The sequence below is a fragment of the Paroedura picta genome, chromosome 16, assembly GCF_049243985.1.
Source record: "Paroedura picta isolate Pp20150507F chromosome 16, Ppicta_v3.0, whole genome shotgun sequence".
Taxonomy (NCBI): Eukaryota; Metazoa; Chordata; class Lepidosauria; order Squamata; family Gekkonidae; genus Paroedura; species Paroedura picta.
The window spans coordinates 7891142-7903497 of record NC_135384.1 but is presented as its reverse complement, the minus strand read 5'-3'; the positions used below and the strand labels follow the sequence as shown (position 1 = coordinate 7903497).

Here is a 12356-nt window from a genome sequence, read left to right as displayed (position 1 = left end):
GCGCTGGAGAGAAAGCGGAGTGGGTGGGTGGATGGATGGGCACCGGGGGAGGGAGAGTGGCAATGCAATGCAATGCAAAGCAATGCAAAGCAATGCAAGGCAGAAGAAGCCCCCCCCCCCCCTAAAAAAGAAGAAGCCCCTCTGGCAAGCCCCGCCCTCGGCTGGAATTTCCTGAGCGCTGCTGCGAGTTCCTTTCCCAGCGCGCGTAATCGCTTCCAGATGGGAAGGGGAGGGAAGAGGCAGGAAAGGTAGGGAGAAGGGAGGGAGGGAGGAGGAGGAAAAGAGCCAGGATGTGGGAGGGGGGGGGAAAGGAGGAGACCCGCGATGGGTCCGTTCGCACGTTCAAACACGCTGGCTTGCCTTCCCGAGCGCCTGCGGGTGGAAGAGGCGGCGCACAGTTTGCATGATGGATTGAGGCAGGGATAGTCAAACTGCGGCCCTCCAGATGTCAGTGGACTACAATTCCCATGAGCCCCTGCCAGCATTTGCTGGCAGGGGCTCATGGGAATTGTAGTCCACGGACATCTGGAGGGCCGGAGTTTAGTTACCCCTGAGCCACTGCTGGAACTGGCGCGCGCCAAGAGTTTTCCTCTTACGCTGGCGCTCCATACCTTTTACAAGCATTTGTTTTATTTATTTTAGCATCGTAAAAAGTGGATCAACAACTGAATTAATAAGAGGGGGGGGGAACACAAGCTATTCCACTCAACTTTCAGTATGCACACCTAGACCCATTTGAAGGGGGGGGGGTTAGAAAAATCTTGATTTCCTTTTTAAAGGGAAACCCTCTGTGTTTCTGTTATTCCAAAGGGCAGCCATGCCAAGGCCAGAGCAGCAAACACATGGTCACCAGCTGGCCCCGAGAAAAATACCCTGTCTCTTTAGATGAGATTTATTAGGATGTTAGTTACTCCCCTAGCTGAAAAGCCTCCAACTGCCCATGCATGAAGCCTCTGTTTAAGAGAGGTCATTTCCCTCCAGGCCAGTTGGCAACTGGGAAAATAAGACAGGATCCCATTGACACTTTATAAACTAACAAAAGTTCTTCTCACTGCTGGAGCAAAATTGTTTCAACCTGCCCTAAACCTTTGGGGGAAGGATGGGCTAGAAATACAATGCTAAATAATAACTAAATAAAACCTGAGACTTAACATATTCGCTAAAGCAACGTCTGGGTGAAATTAGAATCCATTTGAAAATAAAGCGAAACAGGGACATTCAGTTAATCCGGGTGTGACTCTGGAGGTTCCGTTGGCTGCATTGATAAAGGAAGCGGACAGATTCTTCCAGCAACGCATTTGCGTTTTGTGCTCCCTGGGAGGTGGTTAAGTCAGGTGATCGCTTTAGGATCTGATTACAGACGGCCGGGCTTCAGTTCCCTTCGGAGCCACGGTATGATTAATGCGATTGTTCAAACACATTAAGTCACTGCAGCCTTGTTAAAGCCATCAAATGGAGTTAAATCAAGGGTTAGACAAACCTCTCTGGACGGCTGGCAGAGATTCCCTCCCCTCCTCCCAGTTTATTATGGGAAATGACTCCGGGGCAGAGTCTGCCCTTGGTTTTAAACTGATATCTGTGTTTTTAATTGGCATATATGTGTGCCTGCACGTTTTTTAGTTCGGGATTTTAATTTGTTTTCCTGTATTTTTATATTATTCTGTTTGTAGCTATGCGGTACCTTGGAGGCCCCATTCGACCTGAAAGGTAGGACATCGATCTTCTCAATAAATGAATGAATGAAAGGTATTTTTTCCTCTGACAAGCAATCAGAGGCCAGGATAACCCTGAAACAAATCTCCCAATGAAATATATCCGCTAAGTTTCTGGTGGTGAAAGGAGACGGACAAAAGCCTGAGGTTCTCTATCAATCAATCAATCATTGGATTTCTATCCCACCACTTCTCAGAAGACTCAAGGCAGTTTACAAATAAAACAACAAAACCCCATAACCCCTTTAAAAACATACCCCCCTAATAGTAGTAGCATGATTGGCGTAAAACCTTAGCCCCCTACCAGAGCCCCCCTAAGCAGGCTGCGTGGTGTAAGTGCAGGGGCCCGATCCCATGGAGAGGCCCAGCTGATCTTAAACCCTGGCCTCACCCAAAAGCTTGGCCGAAGTGCTCCGTCTTGGAGGCCCTGCGGAACTGTGAAAACTCCAACAGGCCCTGCAGCTCTTCTGGGAGCTCATTCTACCAGGTCGGGGCCAGGACCGAGAAGGCCCTGGCCTGGGTTGAGGCCAAGAGAACCTCCTTAGGGCAGATTAGCACCTGCAGAGTGAAGAGCCCAGCAGGGGACATCAGGAGACAAGTTGTCCCTCAGACCTCAGAGACCTGCGTTCAAATCTTTACCCAGCCACGAAGCTCACCAGGCGATCTTGGCTCAGTCCCTCTGGACCTAACTAACTCCACAAGGTTGTTGTGATGCTAAATGAAAGAGGGCCACGCTAAGCGCTCTGAGCTCCCTGGGGAAAGGGTGGGATTTTTACCAAGGCAATAAAGAAAAGATTCCCTATGGAGAAACGAAGGGAGGGAAGAACTGGTTTTGTGTGTCCCTTTCTGCCTTCCATAGCTGTGGTTTAACCATGCTAATTACGCTTTGATCCTACATTCACTTATGAGTTAGTACTTTTTGAAGAAGATGAGCTAGGCTTTTATTTTTAATAACCCGCTTTTCATTATCCAAAGGAGCCCTAAAGCGATTTACTAACACCTTTCCCTTCCTCTCCCCACAGCAGACGCCCTGTGAGGGCAGTGGGGCTGAGAGAACTCTGACAGAACTGCTCTGCGAGAATAGCCCTAAGAGAGCTGCGACTGGCCCAAGGTCACCCAGCTGGCTGCCTGCGGAGGAGCAGGGAATCACACATCCACCCTGCCTGGAGAAGGTACGCGTGCAGAATTCCATGTTTCTTTAAGCAGGTTGCTTTGCATGTGTGGACAGTGTTCATGTGCCAAAGATCTAGGGCAGGGGTAGTCAAACTGCGGCCCTCCAGATGTCCATGGACTACAATTCCCATGAGCCCCTGTCCATGGACATCTGAAGGGCCGCAGTTTGACTACCCCTGATCTAGGGCCAAGGGAGGTGCTAGGCTAGCATGACAACATGGCCCGCTTGGGAGTGTGAAAACAATAAGAATAAATGTATTCACTGAAAATCAACGTGGATACAAAGCTTTTAAAATGCATCTTCAGTTCTGTAAACAAATCACGTAAACATTAAGTCCAGTCCACCTTGCTGGTCAAAATAAATAACCTTCCATCTGTCAAGTTTACCTAACTTTCTTTTCTACTGCACAACCTACAGGTTGGTTTACACAAGCGCACACATTCCTTTTCAGTGTCTCCGGCCTCTCCTTTTCACTGGGCGTCTGGTTCTTTTTCCAGTGCTGAGCAAAAGCACACCTTGCAGGTTATGACGCCGAAAACGAATTAATCCTTGAGTGCCTGTGGCTAGGAAAGCAACGCAGGTTTTAATGTCAAGGAGAAACAAGCTCTGTGGACTCCCTGTTGGGAAAGCTCTTCCTTGCCTCCGCTTGGTATTTAATTTAGGCCCTGCGTGGAATCCAGGTGTCAGCAGATTCTCACCTGGCCGTGGATGTATTTATTTATTTTAAACCATGCCACCTGTCCACTTGGCTGGGCTCCTCAAGGCGGTGAAAAGGAAACCCTCAGAACAATTAAAAGCATTCCCGAGTTATAAAATAATTCGGTAATAACACATAAACACAGGTTACGCCGGTTGCATCTGGGTGGCTCACCATCTCTCGGCCAGACGGGAATTAAACTTTCCCCCATGTGTGGTTTTGGATTGGGAGGACACCAGGGGCAAGAAGGGGCTTTAGCATTTTGTTGAGCTGGCCTGGAGGGAAGGTGCTGTGGCTCAGAGGGAACTTGGCTGTCCTGGCTCTTTGCAGGGGTCCATCTGGTCCAGCCTCTTGTCTCACACAACGGCCAACCTGGGATGGTCGAGAGCAAGCAAACAGGACGCAGAGGCCAAGGTCTTCCTCTGAGGTTGCCTCCTGGCACTGGTGCACAAAGCTTTAGTGCCCCTGAATGTGGAGGTTCTTTTTAGCCGACGTGGCTAGTAGCCACTGGGGGATCTCTTCTTAGAGTTAGCAGCTCCAGGCTGGGAAATACCTGGAGATTTTGGGAGTAGAACCTGAGGAGGGGAGAATTTGGAGAGGGTGTTACGTCACAGAGTCCACTTTCCAAGAGACATTTTCTCTGGGTGGGAGAGAACTCAGTAAATCCATGGTCATCCTCTCCCGCTGCCATCTGAAGGGTAGGAAAACTACCTGTTCTCTTTCCACTTGAAGCCGTCTCTGCCTGAGATCAGCACAGCATCCTCCCTGGCTTCGAATTCCACATTTTGATCCCTTGTTGAGTAGGACAACACTTCCTTTTGCTTTATCCTGAGTCTACAGCCCCGTCAATTTCACTGGTTGCCCCAGAGTTCCAGCATAGGGGGTAAGAAGCGAGAAAATTCTTACTGCCCACTTCCTAATGTTTCTTTCCTCTCCCGAATCTGTGTCTCTCCTAGAGAAATCCAGGCCGGTGTGATTTTTGAAACGGCCGTTTAGTTTAAGACTGGACACCCCAAACTCCAGGAGGGAGTAATCTTTCACTTTCCCCCAGTAAATCAATTCCTTCCAAGCCCAAGCTGAAGGCAGGAAATTCATCGCAGGCTCTCCTAATCCCCTGGCGGGCCTGAGGCCGGGCGGATTTCCTGTTAGCCTGCCTGCAAAGAGGGCCAGGCATGAGAATTTGAAGGTAGGCATACAGAGCAGGAAATTGTTTAACCCTTGCCGGCCTGGGAAATGACTAGGCCTTGTGGTGGGGCAGGCCAGGGGCAAAGGGATGCAAAAGGCGCAGGGTGGACGGACAGAAAGAAGCAGGATTTCCCTACGGTGGTTCCTCAGAGAGCCGTGGAGAAAGTGCCAGATCTCCACAGCCACCACGTAAACGCTTCCAGCATGGCACGGGCGCTGATGGAAGGGAGGGAGTCATCGGACCGGATTTGTAGCCGGCAGCCTTGCAAATAAGGCCGTGCAAGTTACTAGTCCATAAAAAAAGCTTACTGGCTTTCCAGCCAACCTGGTCTCCCAAAGGGAATTCTTAGTCACCATGATTCTGTAGAAAGGCACTCCTTGTGAGCCCGCCGCATCAGACAGGGCTAGGTTGCCAACTCTAGTTGTGAAACTCTTGGCAATTTGAGGGTGGAACCTGAGAGAGTAACAAAAGCTAGTTGCATGGAGGGGAGGGTGAGTGAGAAAGACCCGCAGAAGACTTCAGCCTTACTCCAGGTGACTTCAAAGTAGCTGATTTATTGCTAAAGGACTAGAAAGGGAAATGGATGAGGTCAAAGTTACTTCAACACGCAGAACAATGGAACCCCCAGGACTTAACAGGGATATTGGTTTCTTATCTCACTACATCTATGCTAACCTCATTTAGTCCTATACTCAGCAATCCCCCCAAGGGCTATACATCCTCTTTATTTTATTTATTATGTAGACTAATAAATTGTAGTGAATCGTAGAGCGTAACATCATTTGGAGTATTAGATTGCCCCTTATATGAGCAGTGTCGGGATGACAGCTTTGTTGCCTTGCTGGGAAACAAGCCTTCTGTAAGTAAATCTATGACCTTGCAATTTCTGCTCTCTGACAAAGACCCAGAGATAACCATTTTAGTTGCCAGAGTTTTAACTAAGATGCTTTTATAATATGCTGCCTACCTTGTATTTTATCTTTTATAGTTTATTTAATCATTTTAAGATCTGTTTGGTTATGTAACCCCATTTTACTATTTTGTTGAAATTTTAAACCCTATTTTTATATGTCTTATACATTTTATGCCAATAAAAGGTTACTGACTGACTATATTATTATAAAATCATTATTCCAAGGCTGGTCCTTGTGCCTGTCAAACACCATTATTATGCTGCATGCTAATTTGTTGCTTACCCTCTACCTATATGCGTGGACCGGCAACTTCCATTTCAGTATATCTGAGGAAGTGTACGTGCACACGAAAACCTACACCTCGAATAAAACTTTGTTGGCCCTAAAGGTGCCACTGGACTGCTTTGCTTCCACTCCCGAAATCTGCCAACTTTCCCTTTGACGCGCACACCCCTCTAGCGCTCCGAAGCCATATTTGGGCTGCATTTAGAGATCGCAAACGGCATGTTTTCTCTTGTAGCGAACCATGCAAATTAACTGGCAAACACTGTAATCGGGAGACTTTCAGAGCTCGGAATATGCTTGCTAAGTTGTTAGACCTGGCTTGGTATCCAATCAAGAAACCACCAGCCGTTCTCAAGCTTCCTTCTCCCCGGGCGGCCCTTTCTGCTGTGTGCGGATTGGTTTGCTGTAGGACCCCTGTGCGTCTGCCAGAGAGGCACCACAAAGGATCCTGGAGTGTATTTGAGACAAATAGCTGACTGCAACTATTTCATTCTTGGAGCTGAAAGTTCACTTTGCCTCCTCCTCGTTTTGAAGGAATCTGCTCTACTTCTTTAGGGGTTTCATGCCTGAAATTCTCTTTCCTTAAGCAGACTTTTTCCTAATGGGGTGGGTGGGTTTGGGGGGGCTGTCTATAATGCCTGGCTTCACCCCCCCCCCATTTTAAACTGAACATCCGGCTTCATGTAGAGTTTGCAGTCTGAGTGCTTGCACACCGTGTTCTGATATTTTCATAGGCCCCAATGAAAGGTATTACACAATATTTTGGCAGATTTTTCTGCTGACACACCTGGGCATTACCTTTCTCTGTTTTAGCTCGTTTCTTTTCCTCGGAATGGGGTGAAGGAAAGGCGGCAGTAACCAGGAGGGCAGCGTGAATCTTTCTCTCAGTTCTTGGGGCAAAAAGATCTGGGGAGAATCGTTTGCCCCCATTGTAGGGTTTACCAATTCCGCCCCCCCCCCCGCCGCTTTGCACAAGCGAATGGACACTTTTGCTCAGTTGCCTGGATGAGAAGGTGCTGCAATTAGGGAAATGAGGGGGGCACTCTGTTGCCCATACCCCACAGACTTTATTGTGCTGAGACCAGTCATCCCTTGCTGGGACTTTCCTTATCAGCTTGAGGCCCAGAGAATTCTGCCCAATTCAGAAGCTGGATCCGAGTTCTACAATATACACTCAGAGAGCCAGCATGGCACACTGGTGAAGAGCAGCATCCTCTGACCTGGAGAACTGGGCTCGATTCCCACTCCTCCACAGGCAGCCAGCTGGGTGACCTTGAGCCATTCACAGTTCTCTCTGAGCTCTCTCAGCCTCCCCTACTTCACAGAGGCGCCTGTTGCCGGTAGAGGAAGGGAAGGCAATTGTGAGCCACTTTGAGACTCCTTTGGGTAGTACACACACACACAAAAAACAGCTCTTCTGCAGTTCCCAAGTGCCAGCTGGGCCGATCTTGGCCAACCCACATCTTGTGCCCAGTACCACGTCTGCAGACAGATCAGCCACCCGACAGACCCGTTTCCTGATCTCCTATCACCGGGAGGTCCTGACGAGGCATCGGAGGAACTCCAGGGTTCCTAGAAGCACGTGAGGAGTGCCTCGGCTCAGAAGTCCTAATTAAGTGCCAGCGTGATTAGCCAAACAGTCACTGACACCCCAGGCGAAAGGGTCGGGCTCCTTTGGTGCTTACGTCAGCGGGTGGGGAAGGCAGGGCTGCTGAGTGTCTTTTCAAAACCGGGTCAGGGGGGAGTTAGAAGGTGCGGAAACACTAGAGGATTATGGGAAACCGAAGTGGCACCATGCTCTGTTTCCACGGGGTCCGTGAGAGGCTGCGACAAGGTGGGGGAGGGGAGTGAGAAAATTGAGGAGTAGTTTTTGGCACTATTTCTACCAAATCTCCACCTCCACCTTGTTGGGCAGTCTTACGCAGCCTGTCCCAGAATCCTAGAGTTGGAAGGGGCCATACAGGCCATCTAGTCCAACCCCCTGCTCAATGCAGGATCAGCCCTAAGCATCCTAAAGCATCCAAGAAATCCTTTTCTTTAACTCTCTGCTGCACTTAACTGCCCAGCCTCTTGGTGCATATTCAGGCAGAACATTTTCTTTTTGGTAATTTACAAAGCCATTCCCCCCCCCCCGTGTTCTTGGGGAGTCCCCCCACCTACATTGAGAGCTCTTACAGTAATAACAATCTTGATAATGATACTCTTGATTTTCCTAGCCTACCCTTCCCGGTTGGCTCAGGGCGGGCCATAACATATAAAAGGTACAAATAACAATTACGTAATTAACATATAGGTGAATATAAATAAGTTATTTCAAAACCACCTCTTAAATTGTCACTGGCGGTGATTAGGTTGTGACAGCAGGTCGGGATTTTATGAGTGGGGGATCCCTCTGCAGGGACGCCAGCATTTCTCGATGTTAATTTAGTGGGCTTCGTCCGTAGGCCGGGTGGAAGAGCCCTCCGGAACTGTTCAAGGTCCTGATCTCTCCAGGAAGAGCATTCCGCCAGGTTGGGGCCAGGACTAATAAGGCCCTACCCCAGTCAAGGCCAGTCTTACATCTTTTGGGCTGGGGATCCTGGGCAAATTCTGGTGTTTCCAGTATATGCTCTTTGGGAAGAATAGCGGAGGAGGCGGTCCCGTAGATACAGAGGTCCCGGACATAAGAGAAGCCATGTTGGATCAGGCCAACGGCCCATCCGGCCTGACACTCTGTGTCTCAGTGGCCAAAACCCAGGCTCTGCTCTTCTGACTCTTGTTCTTCTTGCTGGGCTAGCCACTTTTGCTAATCGACTGGGTGATGAATGATGACGGGCTTTTGCCAGCACAACCCTTCCCTTGAGATCTGGAGGCAGAGAGGCCTACGCCAACACCCTGCCGGCGTTGTGCTACCTTCGGCGGTGGGACCTGCTTATCGGTTGGAGCTTATCGGTAATCCCAGAGGGGTAGCCGTCCAAAATAACAAAGAGCCTCACAACATCTTAAAGAGAAAGCACATTTATTGTGTCACAAGAAGATTTTGTGAACCAGAGCCCTTGTTAAGTTTTGAAGACAAGAAGACCCAGAGAGGTGCTTTGCCGTTGCCTGGCTCTCCGGCCACCCTGGACTTCCTTGCGGTACCAGGAAGTGATGTCAGCTGCCACGCCCCCCGGAAATGAGAGGAGCCTTTAAATGATTGGCTCCCTCCCCATTCAGGCTTACCATTGGCCACTTAAGAAGGGGGTGGGTCGACCTGCCCAAATAAGGGTAGAATTTTTTAAATTGACATTTTAAAAATGAAAACGGGTTTCTTTCACGGGGTTGGAGGGCTCTCCCCAGCCACAATTTTGAAGAACCCCATGGAGGTACCACTGAGGGGTCTTCGTGGTATCATATGGTATTTAGGAAACCCTGCTAGGGAAGATAGTCAAGACCAGGGGTGGCCAAACTGTGGCCCTTCAGATGTCCATGGACTACAATTCCCATGAGCCCCTGCCAACGTTTGCTGGCAGGGGCTCATGGGAAATGTAGTCCATGGACATCTGGAGGGCCACAGTTTGGCCACCCCTGGAAGACACTCTGCAAGGGGGGAGTTCTGCGTGGATTTTCACAGAGAGACAAAACAAGAGATGGGGAGAGACTGGTGGTGGTGGTAGGGAAAGAGACGGGTTCAAATCATGAGGACTAGGATTATTTCAGGAAATGGGTGATATTTGAGACCAGCAAGGTTTCCAACTCTAGGTTGGGAAATACTTTGAGATTTGGAGTGGAGCCTGCAGAAGGTGGGGCTTGGGGAGGGGGAATAATGCCCTACAGCCCACCCCCCAAAGTGGCCATATTCTCCAAGGGAACACATCTCTATAGTCTCGAGGTGAGTGGTAATTCTGGGAGATCTCCAGGCCCTGCTTGGGGGGGGGGGTGGCAACCCTAAGCGCATGTTGGGGGGCGAACCCATTCCCCCTGGGATTTCTTGGAAGTCAGGGGGCATCGCAGATGGGGGGAAGGTGGCGGGTGGCCCCGAGACGTGCCTCCCACCGTTTCTCTGGCCGGCGCTGCAGGGTCAGGCCTGAGCCGAGGAGATCCTATTTCAGAATGAAAACGGAGCTGCTACAAATGTTTTTGGTTAAACACAAGATTGTTGGCTGGGGCCAGAGGGCTCTGCAAAACAGCTGCCGCCATGCCCCTGGGGAGCTGCTTTGGATGCAGCCAGCAGAGGGGCTTCAAATAGGGGAGGGGGAAGGCTCTGTGTGTGTGTGTGTGTGTTTGTGCGTATGTGTGCCCTAGGATTGCTAAACCCTGCCAGAGGTCGGTCTGTGCTTCCTCTGTGCATACCTACACAAAAGGGCCGTTCTTTTCCCTTTTCTTGCTTAAGACACCGTCTGTGCCATTATCGCCGTACCAAGCAATAACTGCTGGGTTTAACCTCAAGCGAGGGATCAGCAACTTCCTTGGAATTTCCTATTTGGGATCTCCTGGAGATTTGGAGATAGAGGGTGGAGTTTGGGGAGGAGAAGAACGTTGACGAAGCATCATGCTGTAGACGCCACTCTTCAAGGCGGCCATTTTCTCCAGGGAGCAACTGATCCTTGTAGTCCGGAGATCGGTCACAATTCCAGGAGATCTCCAGGTCCCACCTGGAGGCCGGCGACCATGCTTGAGGACTGTGGACTGCCTGCCAAGCTGCTGATGTACAGCACCGTGGCGGGAAATGAACAGTGAGAGCTGAAAGAGAAGTGCTCTGCGAGAAGAGAACTGTGACTAGCCCAGTGTCCCCCAATTGGCTGCATGCGGAAGTGTGAGGAATCAAACCCAGTTCTCCAGACTAGTGTCCGCCGCTAACTGCTACACCCCTCTGGCACCGATGGCGCTATTTTTTAGGTCTTCCGTGGTGGGATGCTCCCTCACGAAGCCCTCCACAAAAGTCACCCTGCACTTAGAAAACTAGCATTTCAGGGGGAAAGATCGTAGACATGCTAGCTTACTGGCTGCAGTAATTTTGTGGAGGGCTTCTTGAGATGGCTTCCTACCATTTTGCTTTCTGTGTTCTGTTCAGAGGCGCATTTAATGGCGCCCCATACCTTATCACCTGAAGTGGGGCGGCAGAACAGCCCCTAAGAAGTAAGAATGTGTCCAGAGAGGCAGCTCAGAAGATGCGCTGGCTGATTTTCTTTTCCAGCCCTACCCTGTTTCTGGCACCCTGTGGGGCTGGGTAGCTTGATGCAGCCTGCCAGGGATTGAGAAATATCTAAGCAATGGGAAGGTCCCCAAAGGAGCACATGTGGCAATTAATGGAATTTGGCAACGAGGGCCCATCCTTTTCGCTAGGTCCTGAGTCACCCTTTCAGCACCTCCTGGTACCGTCCTGACATCTTTCCCAATTCTCCCGTGCGCTCTTACCCCCCCTGCAACTCTCCATTTCCCTCATCTGCTCCTGAGCAATCTCCGAATACCAGGCCGTACTCCTCTGCCCCACCCCTGTGCCACACAACTCTGCCCATGTGCCACGACGTGACAGATCTGCGCACTGCCCCACCTCCACCCCCAGAAGGCCTTCAAGCAGCCGGCAGCTCGAAACCCACGTTAGAAGCCGCCCGAAACCAGCTCTGACAGGGTTTGATCCCTTCCGTCAGGAATTAAAAGAATCTGCTCCATAAACACAGCTTACCACAACCCACAAAATGTTGCAGATTGCAGATGTTCTCCTCGGGACAAACTGCTGGAGCTGATGCCTCCCGTCCCAAAGAGCCCGGGCAAGCCGCCGTGTAAACCCCCAGCACCGTGCGTCCCCCTCCTCAGCAGATATGAAGGGGAGTGATGGTCTTCAAGGAATTGGTCAAAAAGGGGAAAGGCCATGGCTTATGGGGGTCAGCAGAAGAATATGGTTGTGGGGAGAGTGGGAAATGCTGGCTCCTTGGAAAACTTTGTACGGGGTGGGTCTTCCAATTTGCAATTGGGAAATTCCTGGATTTTGGAGGCTGGGGAGGGGAGGGGTCAGTGGGGATTTAATGGCATAGATTCCACCCTTGAATCAGAACCATTTTGCCTTGTGACAAAAGGGTAGTCGTAACAGACCTCTTTTAGTTACTCTGTTCCACAACTGGGAATGCATCTGCCGTTAATCACTAACCTTGACATTTTTATTCCCTCTACTATGTTTTTCAAACTGGAGTTGAACCCAAAAGACTGATAACCTTATGAACTCAGCTTTCTTATTCTAGCAGGGCTCTTAAATCTGCTAAACATTTTCATACTACTGCGGATCTGTTGGATGTTTTCATAATACCCATTACTAGTTTACTGTTATTTCACTCTCTCCTTATATATGTAGTCTGGTGACTCCCATTCCATTGTCTCTACATAGCGCACTTCAGCACACATTGAGGTGGCTCAGTTAACTCTATGGCATCGG

At 49.9% G+C, this 12356-nt stretch overlaps 1 long non-coding RNA gene across 1 annotated transcript; it reads left to right on the top strand.

The window, feature by feature from the left end:
* Window positions 1–110: 110 nt before the first annotated feature.
* Window positions 111–3075, top strand: LOC143826851 (uncharacterized). The gene is made up of 3 exons (XR_013227138.1): window positions 111–248; window positions 1671–1707; window positions 2735–3075. It is a non-coding gene; the product is annotated as an uncharacterized LOC143826851 (long non-coding RNA).
* Window positions 3076–12356: the final 9281 nt, after the last annotated feature.